The following is a 17,162-nucleotide window of genomic DNA, read 5'->3' on the forward strand; positions in this document are numbered from 1 at the left end:
GCTGTACTTCCTCAGAGGTTAGGGAGGAAGGCAGCCGATAGGTCTAGAAGGATGAGAGCAGAGGAGAGAGAGTTAGCTTTAGCAGTGCGGAGCTAGGCATCACAGATATCTTTAAAAGAAAGTAGGGGCGTGGATCAGAACCAGTCAGTATCTGGTGTGACCACCATTTGCCTCAGGCAGCGCGACACATCTCCTTTGCATAGAGTTGATCAGGCTGTTGGTTGTGGCCTGTTGAATGTTGTCCCACTCCTCTTCAATGGCTGTGCGAAGGTGCTGGATATTAGCTGCAACTGGAACATGCGTACATGTCGATCCAGAGCATCCCAAACATGCTCAATGGGTGAGATGTCTGAGAATGCAAGCTACGGAAGAACTGGGACATTTTCATCCTCCAGAAATTGTATACAGATCATGCTGAAACATGAGGTGATGGCGGTGGATGAATGGCACAACAATGAGCCTCAGGATCTCATCATGTACACTACCGTTCAAAAGTTTGGGGTCACTTAGAAATGTCCTTGTTTTTGAAAGAAAAGCTAAATAATTTGTCCATTTAAAATAACATAAAATTGATCTGAAATACAGTGTTGACATTGTTAATGTTGTAAATGACTATTGTAGCTGGAAACGGCAGATTTTTTTATGGAATATCTACATAGGCTTATGGAGGCCCATTATCAGCAACCATCACTCCTGTGTTCCAATGGCACGTTGTGTTAGCGAATCCAAGTTTATCATTTTAAAAGGCTAATGGATCATTAGAAAACCCTTTTGCTATTAGGTAAGCACAGCTGAAACTGTCTATTCTTGTAAATGAAGACTGTTCCATGCGAGAAATTTTCAGAACAAGAATAGACTGACGAGTTTCAGAAGAAACCATTTCGAGCCTGTAATCAAACACACAAATGCTGATGCTCCAGACACTCAACTAGTCTAAAGAAGGCCAGTTTTATTGTTTCTTTAATCAACACAACAGTTTCAGCTATGCTAAAATAATGGAAAAAGGGTTTTCTAATGATCAATTAGCCTTTTAAAATGATAAACGTGGATTAACTAACACAACGTGCCATTTGAACACAGCAATGATGGTTGCTGATAATGGGCCTCTTTACGCCTATGTAGATATTCCATAAAAAATCTGCCGTTTCCAGCTACAATAGTCATTTACAACATTAACAATGTCTACACTGTATTTCTGATCAATTTGATGTTATTTTAATGGACAAAAAAAATTGCTTTTCTTTCAAAAACAAGGACATTTCTAAGTGACCCCAAACAGTTGAACGGTAGTTTAACTCTGTGCATTCAAATTGCCATCGATAAAATGCAATTGTGTTTGTTGTCCGTATCTTACGCCTGCCTATACCATAACCCCACCGCCACAATGGGTCACTCTGTTCACATCGTTGACATCAGCAAACCGCTCGCCCACACAACGCCATACATGTGGTCTGCGGTTGTGAGACCGTTTGGATGTACTGCCAAAATCTCTCAAATTACGTTGGAGGCAGCTTATGGTAAAGAAATGAACATTAAATTATCTAGCAACAGCTCTGGTAGACATTCCTGCAGTAAGCATGCCAATTGCACGCTCCCTCAAAATCTGTGGCATTGTGTTACAAAACTGCACATTTTACATTTACATTTACATTTAAGTCATTTAGCAGACGCTCTTATCCAGAGCGACTTAGTGGCCTTTTATTGTTCCCAGCACAAGGTGCACCTGTGTAATGATCATGCTCTTAAATCAGCTTCTTGATATGCCACACCTGTCAGGTGGATGGATTATCTTGGCAAAGGAGAAATGCTCATTAACAGGGATGAAACAAAGAGAGAGAATAAGCTTTTCGTGCTTATGGAAAAATTTTGGGATTTTCATTTCAGCTCATGAAACATGGGACCAACACTTTACATGTTGTGTTTATATTTTTGTTCAGTGTAGTTAGTATAGCTACTGTAACTAGTATACTAGTTAGTTAGTGTAGCTACTGTAACAAGTATACTTGTTAGTTTAGCTACTGTAACGAGTATACTTGTAAGTTTAGCTACTGTAACGAGTATACTTGTAAGTTTAGCTACTGTAACGAGCTATACTTGTAGTTTTCCGCTACTGTAACGAGTTATACTTGTTAGTTTAGCTACTGTAACGAGTATACTTGTTAGTTTAGCTACTGTAACGAGTATACTTGTTAGTTTAGCTACTGTAACGAGTATACTAGTTAATCATCACTGATGAACACGACTCACACAGATGTTTTATTATTGATCACTAAACTGTTGGATGTTATGTGTTTTTATAACCCAGTACCACAGAAAGAGTCAGTGTAGTAGTGTGTAGGCGAATGTGTGTGTCATATTTCATCTGGAGACACACTAACTAACCCTTCTTCAACTTAAGAGGCTCTACGTCTGGGGCGGTACTGATTTTTAGTTTTTTTTTTAAACCTCATCTCATTCCTTTATTTAGTAATGTAATTTTAATTTATATGAATTGTACGAACGTTATGATTCACATTCCTGAATGTTTTAAGTGAAAAAGGAAAATGCAATCTTGTCATTGTGTTTTTTATTGCCTGAAGTTTTGGAACACTGGAGAAGTAACAGCTCTAGTATGTCTGAGTCCAAAATGGGACCCTAATGCCTATGTACTGCTTTACGTATGACCGGCTCCCATCCCATAGGGACAACAAGTAGTGCACTGTATAGGGAATACAGCCATTTAGGACAGAGTCATATGGGTTTGTCAAGTAGGCCTAAGACCAAGTCTAGTACCGCACAGGTACAGAGTTGTGAATTAGAGGAGCTAGGTCACCTCACTGTTTGGTGTTTTCACATGTCATTTGTCATTGATCAAAACGAGAATATTAAAGTGTTGACAGATATTCTGTGTGATGTGGTGGATGCAGGGAGGTGATGGAGGGAGCGAGGGAGGGCGGAAGCAAGGGAGGGAGGAAGGATTAGCTAACACAACGTGCCATTGGAACACAGGAGTGATGGTTGCTGATCAAATCATCAAATGTATTTATAAAGCCCTTCTTACATCAGCTGATATCTCAAAGTGCTGTACAGAAACCCAGCCTAAAACCCCAAACAGCAAGCAATGCAGGTGTAGAAGCACGGTGGCTAGGAAAAACTCCCTAGAAAGGCCTGAGCCTAGGAAGAAACCTAGAGAGGAACCAGGCTATGAGGGGTGGCCAGTCCTCTTCTGGCTGTGCCGGGTGGAGATTATAACAGAACATGGCCAAGATGTTCAAATGTTCATAGATGACCAGCATGGTCAAATAATAATAATCACAGTGGTTGTCGAGGGTGCAACAGGTCAGCACCTCAGGAGTAAATGTCAGTTGGCTTTTCATAGCCGATCATTCAGAGTATGTCTATCGCTCCTGCTGTCTCTAGAGAGTTAAAAACAGCAGATCTGGGACAGGTAGCACGTCCGGTGATAATGGGCCTCTGTACGCCTATGTAGATATTCCATTAAAAAATCTGCAGTTTCCAGCTACAATAGTCATTAACAATGTCTCCATTGTATTTGTGATCAATTTGATGTTATTTTAATGGATAAAAAAATTGCTCTTCTTTCAAAAACAAGGAATTTTCTAAGTGACCCCAAAGATAGTGTAGTGTATATTTAAAGACAAGATTTAATCAAGAGTAGGCTGATATTGTCACTCATCAGACTATCACTTGTGAATTATATATTATCACTTGTGAATGATTCCCAGCATAAGAAACTGACTTTTTTTTGCAACTTTTTCTAATCATAGTCGCACACCTCATAGGCCTATGGGCTAGGCTACATTTGATAAGGTTTGTATCACAACTAAAGTGGCCAAATAACTTCTTAAAATGAAGGGCATTAATCTACTTTACAAGGGGTTTAGAGCCTAACTGGCATACATAGGCAGTGCGTGAGTTTCAAGTTTGGGGAAGATCATTTCACCATAAAAATGCACCTTTTATAATAAAAGCATTACATGCATAATTGCATTTGCGGTCACTTTTTGATAATGGTGGTTTCCTGCTAAAGGAACATTTGCGCTTATAGCCTACTGCCATGTGTGCTTTGCTGTGTTTTATAATGTGAAGAAATAGCTTAATAGTTAGTCAACATTTTAAGCTAAACATTCTGATCAGTTGCGTCAGCCACATTAAGTCAAAACGTTTTTTTTTTTATGCTAGTAGTTGTGTTAATTTGGCATCTATTGCACCCCACAACTGTCCCAGACTATGTTTGGAATATTTATTTCTTGCACAGAATAGAATAGGTTGAATTTTGTACTATGGGGGAATAGTAGATTGACATAAGCTAGTGCTTTTGCTGTTTTGTTAGACCTACCCATCTTGTTGGCTGACGAAAAGTAAATGTGGACAGTTCTTCCAATATCTTCAATATGCACCTCGGAATTGGATAAGGACGCGCGCAGTTGCGTCCCCGATGTGTCTGTCTTCACTTGTAGCCTGTGAGAGAGACCCGATCACGTGATTCAGAACCATGTGAGTGAGGCGCTTTGGGTTGTGCAGCACTCTGGGGGAAGGGCACACCGCAGCACTCCGTGATACAAAAGGCATGGATTTTTTTTTAGGGTGCATTACGGCCACAAAGGGGATGCCACTGTGAAATTCGAGGCATTATCAAGTGCTTGTCAAATTGTGAGTGAGAGACTGATGAAGTGTTTGCAGCCTGCGCAAAAAAACTACGCAGAGCTCATGCCTTTCAAGCGACTTTTTCCAAATCATCATTAGTCGCATCATGCAGCCTTAGAATGTATTAAAAATCGAAACATTTAACCCAACGTTTATCACAACTAAAGTTACATAAATAACTCTAAATTAAGCATATAGAAGTACCTGTTTCTTTGTTACCCGCTCAACACAGAATCTATATTACATGGATTTATTAGACCTTTTAAAATGTAGATGTTCCAAAGGTCTGCATGAATTGATTGTAGGCTATGTGTGGAAGCCAGGAGATTCTAAATGTGTTTGTTAATTAACGGTCAATTACCGTGAGACCAACAGTTATTTGCTTGACAATCACCAGCTGACTAAATTTCATGACCGCCACAGCCCAAGACAGGACACAGCCAGGACAGAGACAGGACAGACAGGTGTGTGTGTGTGGTCAGCTGAACTGAGTGATCTGTTTCTGTCTGTAACTGAGTTAGGGATCAGTCAGATCCAGAGGAGGAAATGACATAAAGACAACCTGCCTTCTGCTCCCTGATTCTGTCATAAAAGAGTTCTAACATTCCCACTAAGAGTTCCATTCCTTTTGGCCATCCCCTGCGATCTACTTCCTAGAGAATCTTGAAGATTCCCTGTTTAATGACATCACAGTCTAATCCATCGGGATCTCATTTTGTTTTCCTGGTTTGAATGTCCTGTCTCTATGAACACAATGTGTTGATGGTGATCACTGGTCGCGAGCCAAGTGAGGCAGTGGATGAGAAACAGGAAAATCCCACTAAATAGGGCCAGAGAAAAGTCTCACTGTGTTTGTGTATGAGATTGGTATCCTTATCTCGTATAGGAATGTGTGTGTGTGTCCGTCCCGTTCTGGCACAGAGCCAATCAAATTATACTTATGGAAACCAAAGCAGGAAGTGAGGCGCCAAAGTTGCTAGGACACAGAGGGCAGGACTGACACACACGCACATCCCTGCTAGAGCTAGGAAAGTTGTGATGATTACTGTAACAGACACGGCACTGATGACAACCCCACCCACCCCGACAAACACACACAAATATGTTTACATACCCTCATGTTTTTATAATCACTACTCTTACGTAGCCAGAGGTCATATCATAGGAAATACAGAGGAACCTATAGAAGTCTGGCACGTGACGCTACATGGACAGACACCATCAATAGGTTGAACACTGACTGGGTTTAATTACAGACATCTCTATGTAGTCATAATAACACAATCTTCTGTCTGAGTGAGTCAGTGTTGTGTTGGCTATCACAGGCTTCCTGCCAAAATGGTACCCTTTTACCTATATAGTGTACTACGTTTGACCAGGGCCTATAGGCAATAGGGTTAGAAGTAGTGCAGTATGTAGGGAATAGGGTGCACATTTGGGATGTAACCTTAGTGTTGTTTTGTTGCTGTTACAGGTTCTGTGGAAGCTTAACAGATCAATCCCATAATGCCACAGTGTTTTCTCACTGGGAACAGACGTCAGTTCAACGTCTAGTTTTGATTTACACTTAGTTGAGTTGCCAACTAATGTGAATACAATGTCAAATCAACCCCAAAAAATTCACTATGTCTTTTGGATTTAGGTTCAAATTTGGGTGGGAAAAAAACAGGACATGTCCTTACGATGATGACAGTTTGCAAATCAAATGAGTTTTCCACATCGATCACATTGATCATCACATTGATCGTCACATTGATTCTGTGGGTTGAAATCCCGTGGAAACAAGGTTAATTTAAACCAGTTGTTTGCCCAGTGGGTTAGCACTGTGGTGAGGTGTGAAGCACTGCTCACCCCACATGACATAACTGACCAACAACAACCCTGTATTAATTATAGATGTATTATGCTTGTTGTTTATCCAGTGGCTCTGCTGGTTTAAATGGCTCGGTAGGATTCCCTCACCGCATTTCAGCTGCTGTTCCACAATGTCAATAAAACCGTTGGACAGCTGTTGGGCTAAACTCCATGGTTGTGTCCATATTGGCACTCTTTTCACTATACAGTGCCCTACGTTTGATCGGGGCCTATAGGGCTGTGGTTAAGTAGTGCGTCATTTGGGGACATCACTACAGAGCGTGGAGCTAAAGACAGCCTGCCCACAGGGCACAAACTGGTTGAACCGAAGTTGTTTCAACGTAATTCGTTAACGTATTGTGAAAATACATTGAAAAATACATCGAAAATACATTGGATTTGAAAAAAGTAATCAACTGTTGTTTTGAGGGTGAAATTTCAACCACAGGATTATGTCATCATTGTAACACATATTCAACATAAACAAACCTTGTATATATGTTGAATTTGTACCTTTGAAAAAAACTTTGATTCTTCAACGTTATATCCACATTCAGAAAAAAAGAATAGGCTGGGCAGCACCACCTACTGGAGAGTTGATCTGTCTACAGCACCTCCTACTGGAGAGTTTATGTATCTACAGCACCTCCTACTGGAGAGTTGATGTATCTACAGCACCTCCTACTGGAGAGTTTATGTATCTACAGCACCTCCTACTGGAGAGTTGAATGTATCTACAGCACCTTCCTACTGGAGAGTTGATGTATCTACAGCACCTCCTACTGGAGAGTTGATGTATCTACAGCACCTCCTACTGGAGAGTTGTGTATCTACAGCACCTCCTACTGGAGAGTTGATTATCTAACAGCACCTCCTACTGGAGAGTTGATCTTCTACAGCACCTCCTACTGGAGAGTTGATGTATCTACAGCACCTCCTACTGGAGAGTTGATGTATCTACAGCACCTCCTACTGGAGAGTTGATGTATCAAAGCACCTCCTACTGAGAAGTTGATGTATCTACAGCACACTCCTACTGGGAGGTTGATGTATCTCCAGCACCTCCTACTGGAGAGTTGATCTATCTACAGCACCTCCTACTGGAGAGTTGATGTATCTACAGCACCTCCTACTGGAGAGTTGATGTATCTACAGCACCTCCTACTGGAGAGTTGATCTATCTACAGCTACCCCTTTGGTCCTCCATCCAGGGTTTTTAACCAAGCCCAGCTTAGCTTTGATATTTGTCACTGACTACTACCAATGTGCTGTCGTGAGAATGAGTATTGAGAGATCTCTTTAATAACTAAATATATCCCCTGTTGCTATGGAAGCCATTCCAAAGGGCAGGTTTAACAGAGCAAATCAAATGGAACCATACTTTTACATCAACAAGACTATATAGAATCTGCAAAGTCATCTACAGCTATTGTTTCAATTCAGCACAGGATTCATCTAAAAATAGACTATACATATATACATATAAGCCTAGGAGTTCAAGCTTTGGTTGATTTCTAATGGAATCTACAAGTAAATCATTAATATGTTAGATTTACGTGTCCGTCTCAACCAAAAAATCTAAGAATAGGACTACATCTAATCAAACATTAAATGCACTTTTAGATAGATAAAGTATTTGATTTAAGAAGGAGATGTGAATCCAGCATACACATTATTCATTTGCAGACATAATTAAATTAAAGCCAGACTAAGTCAGTGGCACAAAAGATACATCCTCCTTCAAATGTTGATATTTAGTTGCGTTGACAACCAAACACAACTCAATATCACTTTTGCAATACAGTAAATAGCCTATTAACCTGTCGGCCAGTTAACACATGATATATTGGATTCAAGTCTCCAACTAAACCAAAAATAAAAAGTGAAAGAATATGATTAAGCCAGTGGCTCAGATGAAACTATCCAAGCATTAGATATCAAATAATTATTGATATTTGGTTGTCTTGATAACCAAACAAAATGTAATATTGCTTTTGTAAGATAGCCTTCACTTTAGGCTATTCACTATCTTACTAACGTAACAGTATTTATTCAACCTTAAAATAGGTAACAACCTTAAAACGGCAGGTAGCCTAGTGGTTATAGTGTTGGAATAGCAACCGAAAGGTTGCATAGATCAAATCCCCGAGCTGGCAAGGTAAAAATCTGTCATTCTGCCCCTGAACAAGGCAGTTAACCCACCGTTCCAAGGCAGTTAACCCACCGTTCCAAGGCAGTTAACCCACAGTTAAGAATTTGTTCTTAACTGACCTACCTAGTTAAATAAAGATCAAATAAAATAAAAAAAACGTCCATGGCCACATTGAGGTTAACCTACTGTAGCATATCAATAAACGCCTTCTTATGTAATCATAGAAAGTGTGCATGTTCAAGATAACGTGCAAACGCCGGAGATCTGTGGAGATCTTCACTATTACTGTAATAATCTGTGCAGAATTTCCAACAGCGTTGATCACTTGCACCATGTACTTTTTAATGTAATCTCAACTGTAATCTAGTTCATTTGGTTCTGCTATAAGATAAAGCACGGTGAGAGCACATTTTATTGTTGTATAAATACAAAATATTTCACATTTATTTTTCCCATTTTGAACTTTGTTGTGCTTTTTAAAATGATTGAAAGGACAGTGATAACACATTTAGATCACAACTTTACCAGAAATCAGACATTGTTTTTCCATTGGAATTTGGTTGTGCTTTCATGAGGTTGAAAGCATAGTGATAACACATTGGGAATACAACTAACTTCTGGCTGACTTTTTTGGAGTGGGTGAATAAAGGTTGAAATCTCATTGATCAACGTCTCTACCAAATATCACCCACATTTTGAAATGATGTGGGTGTGTCCAGTGGGTGGTTTTATTAACTGCTTCGTGAGCTGGTATGAGATCACTTTGTTCTTTTGCCCTGTGGTTCTCAAACCCTTAAAACTTCTCTTCGGGGACCCCCAACGATTCCATGTATTTGAGATAGTCCATAGGTATCACCACCGATTTGAAATTGTCAACTAATCTTCTTTGCTGGCACTTGATTAGCTGAATTAGCTGAGCTAGTTCAGGGCTACAACAATATTGTGAAATGTCTGAGGAGAAGTTTGAAAACACCTGCTTTAACTAATATCTCTGTCGATGCTGTAAATGTGTGGTGAATTCCGGGGGTAGCATAACCAGGACTCGGTCCCGGGTGTCTGTGACTGTTAGACCAACATCTTAGCCATTACACCAAGAGGCTCAAATCTTTTGATGAAGTTACTCGGTGTCATACTTAGGACTCTTTGAGTACCCACAGGAGGGGACTCAACAAATACAGCTCTATGACTGGGCTAAGCTCTGGATTCAACAGTAGAGCCCTATGGATCTATCCCATAATGAACAGCTACAGCTAGTGGTCACTGTCCACTTGACAACCACAACCCACCTGATATCTACCTAGCAAATACCTCTCCTACCCACAAATTGCAGGCTTTCGGTGTGTGTGTGTGTGCGTGTGAGTACACCTAAGTGTCACATTCTCAAACAATTTATAAATGCCCTGTCATCATGATATGAGAGAGGGAAGGAGGGAGAGAGAGAGCAAAAGAGAGAGAGAAAGAGGGAGAGAGAGAGAGAATGACTGAGGGAGGGAGTCCTAGAGAGAGGAAAGGAGAGAGCGTTCATAGGTTGGGTTTATGGTCTGTTGTAATAACACAGCTGACCGTGTGGCTGGTCTGACTGTAAAGATTTACTGTACTTAGTGAGGCAGTGGTCAGGGTTAGCTACGGCTGCACAATAACAATGGAAACACTACTGACGTCATGCATAGAAGGTGAGACCACAAACGCACAGTGTGACTTTGGTACATGAACAAGACAGCCCACTGTGCTTCTTCCAACCATTTGCTTTTGACTAGGATTACTGTGCCAGTTTTTTGGGAGTAGTCAACAATAAAAACAGACAAACAGCGAGAGAGAGAGTAAGGGACAAGGAACAGAGGGAGAATTTTTTATTTATTTTACCTTTATTTAACTGCCTTGTTCAGGGGCAGAATGACAGATGTTTACCTTGTCAGCTCAGGGAGTCAATCTCGCAACCTTTCGGTTACTAGTCCAACGCTCTAACCACTAGGCTACCTGCCGCCCCAGATATGTAACAGAGATATACTGTATTTGATACCTGTCTAAAAGTCTCTTCACACTTTACTAGACTTTTGGTAACTATGGGCTACACATATTACTCACGTAAACTGGTGTACTTGTTACGTCTCGACCCAGCCTGGTCTCATAGACTAGACATAACATAGTAAACGTAAATCTGGGAAACCGAAATTTAGTATGATATGTTACATTTGGTATGGTTACATAAGACAAAAGGTTACTTGAAGCAAAAACTAATGTTAGCTAACCCAAAAACACATGTTAGCTAACCCTTCCCCTAACCCTAACTTTAACAATTTAATCTAGCCCTTCCAGTAACCTTAAACATATCTCCTAACTTTAACCCTAACCCCTACCTAGCTAACATCAAGCCAGATAGCTAACATTAGTGTTAACCACCTAGCTAAAAAAAAATCATAAATTTTGCAAATTCATTATATATTGTACATTTTGCAAATTCGTAACATATTGTACATTTGCAAATTCGTAACATATTATACGAATTCTAATTTGTAACATGGCACATGAAATGGATGATGGACATCCAGAAATTAATACATACCAAACGAAACGTAACATATCATAGTAAATGGAGTGTCTCAGATTTACATACACAACAATACAAAATGCTCTGAGACCAAGTTGCTCGACCGGTATGCACGACACTCACCCAACAGTTGCCCCCCTTGAAGCAGCCCAGATGTGACTCCTTGAGCCAACACTCCTACAGTGTACATAGTAGTAGCAGAGCAATGTTTTTGAAACAGCTGAAACGTATAGACATTTTATATTTGAGATTTGTTGTATTGAGTTTTTACCTGAAATTGCAGTAACATCCTGTTACATTCTGAAATTGTCGCAGTAGCTGCCAGCTGCACTGAGCCATGTAAAACTATGGAAGCCCATCTCACCACCAAAAACATGTAAAATGTAGATCATACAAATAGGATTTTTTTTCTCCACTTGTAACATTGTGTGTTGATTTCAGAGGTGGCACCACAGGTCCCAGAGTGGTGTGGAGGGGGGAGGGATTATTGTGTTGATTTCAGAGGTGGCACCACAGGTCCCAGAGTGGTGTGGAGGGGGGAGGGATTATGTGTTGATTCAGAGGTGGCACCACAGGTCCCAGAGTGGTGTGGAGGGGGAGGGATTATGTGTTGATTTCAGAGGTGGCACCACAGGTCCCAGAGTGGTGTGGAGGGGGGAGGGATTATTGTGTTGATTTCAGAGGTGACACCACAGGTCCCAGAGTGGGTGTGGGGGGGAGGGATTATTGTGTTGATTTCAGAGGTGGCACCACAGGTCCCAGAGTGTGTGGAGGGGGGAGGGATTATTGTGTTGATTTCAGAGGTGACACCACAGGTCCCAGAGTGGGTGTGGAGGGGGGAGGGATTATTGTGTTGATTTCAGAGGTGGCAACCACAGGTCCCAGAGTGGTGTGAGGGGGGAGGGATTATTGTGTTTGGTTTCAGAGGTGGCACCACAGGTCCCAGAGTGGTGTGGAGGGGGAGGGATTAATTGTGATGGTTTCAGAGGTGATAGTAGGCTAACATAACCAACTCCGGACCTAGTAGTAATAAATCAGCTGTACAAAAGGTTTTATATGGGCTATGACCAGTAGCGGTAGGTGGGTAAAATCACTAGGGAAGCCAACAACCCCCCCCCCCCCCCCCCCAATTGTTGTGACAATTGCATTGTTTGCTCTATAACCTGTTAGTTCATATGCGTTGACACGGTGATGTATAGGCCTGAGGCCGAGACAATAAGAAGATACAGTGGCAGAATAAATTCAACCACACCTTTGTTTCATCACAAAACTGGAGAGCAACATCTGTCCGGTGTAGGTCATTTAACAAACAGTTACATAACCTACAGCACGGTCAAGCAAGTTCATGTTTCTGACATTTCTGGATTACTAAACAAATATTGATTTAGAACCACAGAGTTACAGCAAGTTGCAAAGAAAACACGAGCTGCCTCCACTATTCCAGCACCATTTCAACGTCAACATTTCAACATCATCTAATCACCTCTGCTTAGTCCAATACAGTGACAACTAAAAGATACCAAAAACGATTTATTCCAATCAACGTAAGTTACATTTGATGGGGCTGTCGATAGTTCTGATTTGTGTGTGTGTGTGTGTGTGTGTGCGTGTGTGTGCGTGCGTGCGTGCAAGTTGAAAAAAACATGTTGATTCACCCTCCTCTCTTTCATGTTGACGAAACGGTCTATGACTCCGTCATACAGTACGCTTTTAGTTTTTGTTGTCATAGGCTACCTGGCTAAAATGCTTGCTCTCTAGTCTAACTTCCTTTCATGGGCAACGATGAGCCAGCTAGTTAACATTAGCCTACTACATCTAGCTTCATACTGAACTTCCATCTTCTCAGACTAGAGGCACAACGTATGAATTTATGGTTGGATCAGAATCGCCGTTATAAACATTAATCAGAACGGAGAATTAAGTAAAACCACAAGTCCAAATGCTGATTGGCTATTGTTTTATTATTATTTTTTAATTATCAAGGGAGACCAAATGCTCGCTGGCTTCCCTTGCATTCAATGCTATGGGCGGCAAAAATGTCATACTTCTTTTGACCAGACTGCATCAGATAGATGGGCTACACATACAGAGACAGAGGGGCGCTGTTTTGCTCTCTTGGATGCTTTCTCTGGTGAGATACAGTACATTCAGCCTCTTGCGAATTGAAGGAAAATTATGAAACGTAGAGCGACAAAAGATTATTATTATTATTATTTTATTTAAATACATTTTTGGGGAAGCCTGGCTTCCCTTGGCATCCATGAATACATGCCACTGGATGGAGCCACGTACTTTTTCTAATCAGGTCATATGTTTTTTGTTTTTTTAAACAGTTGGAAAAACTAGGGAGGATGAAAACATTAAAACCCTTTACACAGACACAGTCAAAAAAAAATAACATGGCTGAGCTGGCTGTATGCAGGGTTGCATCGTTAAACCTTTTGTATCTGTAATTAAAAAGATACTCATACAGTATTTACATTTTTACATTTAAGTCATTTAGCAGACGCTCTTATCCAGAGCGACTTACAAATTGGGTATGTCATGTCAGTATGTCATCACTATTGTGTTGATCGATTAATTCTAGTCAATCATTTGGGATTAAAAAGGCCTAGGTAACCTAGTCACCTGTTGTTTGAATATAAACCACATTTGATCACATTCACGTTTTCTCAGAACACAAATAAATGGGCCTATTTTAGGCTTAGGCTATAGAAACATGACGTTACGCTTCCCCTGGCCCAGATGGGATCAGAGCGCATAGACTTCTCTAGGCTACCTGCAGCTGTGGTTGTTATCAGTAGACTTCTCTAGGCTACCTGCAGCTGTGGTTGTTATCAGTAGACTTCTCTAGGCTACCTGCAGCGTGTGTTACAGTAGACTTCAGCTAGGTTACCTGCAGCTGTGGTTGTTATCAGTAGACTTCTCTAGGCTACCTGCAGCTGTGTTGTTATCAGTAGACTTCTCTAGGCTACCTGCAGCTGTGGTTGTTATCAGACTGAAGCACAAAACCAATTGCGCACATTGACAAATCATGAGGCATTTTTTGCCAGCCACAACGAAAGTAAGGCAAGGATGGAATGTGAATTGAAAAGCTAGAATTGTCTTTCGCTACCCCGCTCCTCAGACTGTCCTTCATATTCTCCTAGTGGAATAAGTAAAACACCTGAGAGGTTTGTGTGTGTGTGTGTGTGGTGTGTGTGTGTGTGTGGGTGGTTTTGGTGTGTGGTGTGTGTGTGTGTGTGTGTGTGTGTGTGTGTCATGAGGCTGGGTATGGTGAGAAGGAGAACGTGTTCAGTACACCTCTCTCTTATCAGGACTGATCAGAACAACAACAAGAGAGAAGACATGAGCCCCACCCTCTTCAACATATACTGTATATCAACGGTCTGAGGCACCCGGCCTCACCCTACTAGAATCTGAAGTCAAATGTCTGCTGATGATCTGGTGTTTCTGTCCCCAACCAAGGAGGGCCTACAGCAGCACCTAGGTCAGGGATCGTCAACTACATTCAGCCACGGGACGATTTTCTTCTTGAGAGGATGGTTGGGGGGACGGAACATAAATATACAAAACAAAAATATAAGCACAACATGCAACAATTTAAAAGATTTTACACTTCATAGATGGAAATCAGTCAATCGAAATAAATTCATTAGGACCTAATCTACGGATAGCCTAGAAGGGCATCTACAGATAGCCTAGAAGGGCATCTACAGATAGCCTAGAAGGGTATCTACGGATAGCCTAGAAGGGCATCTACGGATAGCCTAGAAGGGCATTAACCTAGAAGGGCATCTACGGATAGCCTAGAAGGGCATTAACCTAGAAGGGCATCTACGGATAGCCTAGAAGGGCATTAACCTAGAAGGGCATCTACGGATTGCCTAGAAGGGCATTAACCTAGAAGGGCATAGGCCCACCCACTGGGGAGCCAGGCCCAGCCAATCAGAATGAGTTTTTCCCCACAAAAGGACCATTTTGAGAGAAATACTCCTCAGCACTCCTCCTCAGACAATCCCACAAGTGAAGAAGCTGGATGTGGAAGTCCTGGGCTGGCGTGGTTACACGGGGACTGCGGTTGTGAGGCCGGTTGGATGTACTGCCAAATTGTTTAAAACGAATTAACATTCAATTCTCTGGCAACAGCTCTGTTGGACATTCCTGCAGTCAGCATGTCAATTGCACACTCCCTCAAAACTTGAGACATCTTTGGCATTGTGTTGTGTGACAAAACTGCACATTTTAGAGTGGCCTTTTATTGTCCCCAGCACAAGGTGCACCTGTGAATGATCATGCTGTTTAATCAGATTCTTGATATGCCACACCTGTCAGGTGGATGGATTATCTAACTTTTTTTTAGAGAAATAAGCTTTTTGTGTGTATGGAACATTTCTGGAATCTTTCATTTCAGCTCATGAAAAATGGGACCAACACTTTACATGTTGCGTTTATATTTTTGTTCAGTGTATACAGAAGGGAAATTACCATTGAACTGATCCCAAGATCCCAGATTCTACCTTTATGGGTGGTATCAGGTTTAGCATCTATCTAGCTAGCAAGAACAAGCAAATAATGTGGGAAGATCTAATAACAGGTCTGAGATCTGCATACAAATAAACTCAACAATGATCAGAGACCCTTTTTTTAATGTTTGAACTGCAATTAATGTGCTGGTGCTGCTAGCGAGGTAAGGTAGTTCATTTTTGCTGATAGTATTGTGGTAAACAAGTTTGCAACCAAGCTGATCAAACAAAATATTTGGAGAAACGATCAAATTATTACACTACAACTGTGTCCTAAAATTCAGCTATGATCAGCTTTTGTTATAAACTGTAAATTACAGTGCATTCAGAATGTATTCAGACCCCTTCCCTTTTTTCCACATTTTGTTACGTTATAGCCTTATTCTAAAATGTATTAAATTACTTTTTTTCTTCATCAATCTACACACAATAACCCATAATGACAAAGTGAAAACAGGTTTTTATAAATGTTTGCAAATTGATTAAAATAAAAAACAAATACCTTATTTACATAAGTATTCAGACCCTTTGCTATGAGACTCAAAATTTTGCTCAGGTGCATCCTGTTTTCATTGATCATCCTTGAACTGTTTCTACAACTTGAATTGAGTCCACCTGTGGTAAATTCAATTGATTGAACATGATTTGGAAAGGCACACACCTGTCTACATAAGGTCCTACAGTTGACAGTGCATGTCAGAGCAAAAACCATGCCATGAGGTCGAAGGAATTGTCCGTAGAGCTCAGAGACAGGATTGTGTTGAGGCACAGATCTGGGGAAGGGTACCAAAACATTTCTGCAGTATTGAAAGTCCCCAACAACACAGTGGCCTCTATCATTCTCAAATGGAAGAAGTTTGGAACCACCAATAATCTTCCTAGAGCTGGCTGCCCGGACAAACTGAGCAATCGGGAGAGAAGGGAGGAGACCAAGAACCTGATGGTCACTCTGACAGAGATCCAGAGTTCCTCTGTGGAGATGGGAGAATCTTCCAGAAGGACAACTATCTCTGCAGCACTCCACCAATCAGTCCTTTGTGGTATAGTGGTGATGAAACCAAGATTGAACTCTTTGGCCTGAATGCCAAGCATCACGTCTGGAGGAAAGCTGGCACCATCCCTACGGTGAAGCATGATGGCAGCATCATGCTGTGGGGATGTTTTCAGTGACAGGGACTGCTCGACAGGATTGAGGGAAAGATGAACAGAGCAAAGTACAGAGATATCCTTGATGAAAACCTGCTCCAGAGCATTCAGGACCTCAGACTGGGAGAATAAATTGAGAAACTCCCCAAATACATGTGTACCAAAATTGTAGCATCATACCCAAGAAGACTCGAGGCTGTTATCGCTGCCAAAGGTGCTTCAACAAAGTACTGAGTAACGGGTCTGAATACTTATGTAAATGTGATATTTCAGTATGACCATACTAGAG

This window comes from Salvelinus sp. IW2-2015, linkage group LG5, assembly GCF_002910315.2.
Source record: "Salvelinus sp. IW2-2015 linkage group LG5, ASM291031v2, whole genome shotgun sequence".
Taxonomy (NCBI): Eukaryota; Metazoa; Chordata; class Actinopteri; order Salmoniformes; family Salmonidae; genus Salvelinus; species Salvelinus sp. IW2-2015.